Here is a 2485-nt window from a genome sequence, read left to right as displayed (position 1 = left end):
GCTGCTGGAAGGAACTGGTGTGCGAGTCTTTCTTCCCTGCTGGTCGGTGTGGTAGGTGCCGCACACTGGCAGATTTCTTCTCTAATATTTCCACATTCCAAACACCTAGAATAATGAGTAAAGCGTGGTAGACTCTCATTCCAACACACTTTTCTTTTTCTTTTTCTTTTTTTTTTTTTTTTTTTTTTTGCCTTTTGCAAGACAAGGTTTCTCTGTATAGCCCTGGCTGTCCTGGAACTCACTCTGTAGACCAGGCTAGCCTTGAACTCTAACTCAGAAATCCACCTGCCTCTGCCACTCAAGTGCTGGGATTAAAGCGTGTGCCACCACTGCCCAGCTCAACACACTTTTCTTATTCTTCAATCTCCCATAATTCTAGCACAACAGCTTGAAGAAGTCTAGGTCGTGTCTCAAGTCTGTAATTGTAGAGCAGAGACCAGCCACAGGAAACATTCCTAAGGAGGAAGGACCAAAAGAACCTATTAGACCAGAGTCCACGTTGGCAAACCAGTGAATCTACGGTGGTTACTCACAAGAGTATGGGCAAGAAGTCCATAAAAAAAGCAGGGCTGCCTCAAAGACAGCTGCCTCAGTGAAAAGCCCAGGCCCAGGTGGGTGATGCCTCAGAATTCTACACCTTGAGCTTGCTGTGTGACTGTCAGGCAGCTTAGCAGGACAGAGAGTCTCCCTCAGTCAATTCCACAGGATGACCGTGGGCTCTGTCCAGGACTACTGCCTCCTCTCTTCCTCCAGTCATCCTTTACTGCGTCTTTAACCTTGGGGAGGGGCCTTGCATCTTGTTAGGTTCTTGAACCTGTGAGTTGTTTACTTATTCTCAGGAACTTCCTTTCTCCCTCCTGGAGGGAATGTTTCCCTTAGAAGCTCTAAGCTTCTATCAGGTGATCAAGGAAGGGGAATGGCATTTAAATAACAGCTAAGAAACAGAGATAGGACATACTCAAGAACTGCCAGGACAACCCCAAAATACAGGGTTGACTATAGAAACAGCCAACATTATCAAAAACAGGGGCTGGCAAAATTAAAGGCACTTGTTATCAAGCCCGATGACTTGAACCGGATCCCTAGGACCCACGTTGTAGATGACTGCTACAAGGTATACTCAGAAGTCCAAAGATACGGGGTGTGTGTGCGTGTGTGTGTGTTTGTGTAGACACGTGCAAATTCACTTCTCAATCTCCTGATTAGTCTCATTGATTAGTGCTGTGGCTAGCCTTCATCAGGGAAGTTTAATGCAGAAACTCAAAAGCTCAAAACTATCCAAAATGCCCGGGAATAGGAGATGGTGGTGTGCTTAACACTATATGGGACAGTTGTTCTCCTTCCAAGGTTGCGGAATGTTTTGGGGCATTAAGAATGTAAGAGCCAGAGAGTGGGGAGACATGCAGCAAAAACAACACCTTCTGGCCATGACATTGCACTCATGAACTTACTGCAGCTGCGGTTATCTGCAGAAGACCTGATATTGGCATATTAACATTTCAACATGGATGGTGGGAGGGGTCCATGGGCTTCACCCTTCCCTGAGGGATTATTGACAGTTCAAGACTGTTTGGGAAAGAGATGCTGGTTTTTTGTTTGTTTTGTTTTTTGGCTTTTGCAAGACAAGGTTTCTCTGTATAGCCCTGGCTGTCCTGGAACTCACTCTATAGACCAGGCTAGCCTCGAACTCTCGAACTCAGAAATCCGCCTGCCTCTGCCTCCCAAGTGCTGGGATTAAAGGTGTGCGCCACCACCGCCCGGCGAGATGCTGTTTTCTTTAGTAAGGTAGCTACTGATAAGTTTCTCTTGCTTCAGTAAAGAATCCCTTATCCATGGTAACCAAACCAAGTAAATGCCAAATGAAACCAGATAGGTCATGAACTAAGGACATGAAAGTAGAAGGGGGGAGGGTTGTTGGAGAGAAGGGTTCCAACTGGAGAAGGAGGGTGGAAGAGAAGAATGGTGAGTGACAATAACGGCATGACCCCTCCTAGGTATGGTTTAGGTTTTTACTGTAGGTATGAGAATACAGCCAGAGGCATCTGGAAGAGTCAGACTGAACATGGCCAACAGAACAGATTGAGCCATGGGCAGGGGGAAGGAAAAGCAGTCATTTCTCTAGTTCCATCATTTTGGCCTTGGGAATCACCAGGCTTGGCAGCAAATTCTTTACCAACTCCACCCCAGTTATCTGGCCTGCCCAATCTGAAGCTTTGATTGTAGAATCTATCATCTGGAAGTGTGCGGTATTATCTCAACTCTAAAGTTACAAACTTTCACCATTTTGGTGCTGAGTGCTTCCCTACCCTTAACTTCTGGAGCTCTTCCCAAAATTATTCCCGTCTCTATCTGTTCGGTCGGGTCTCTCCGCATCTGTTCATCCGGCTCTCACCCGGGAAGGCAGCAGACTCGCGCGTGCGCGGTTGTCTGCCTGAGACCGTTGCGCATGCGCCGCTGTACCCCCGCCCCCTTCCGCTCGCCTCTC

The sequence above is a fragment of the Grammomys surdaster genome, unplaced genomic scaffold (assembly GCF_004785775.1).
Source record: "Grammomys surdaster isolate TR1022 unplaced genomic scaffold, NIH_TR_1.0 126271, whole genome shotgun sequence".
Classification (NCBI taxonomy): domain Eukaryota; kingdom Metazoa; phylum Chordata; class Mammalia; order Rodentia; family Muridae; genus Grammomys; species Grammomys surdaster.
This window is presented reverse-complemented; position numbering follows the sequence as displayed.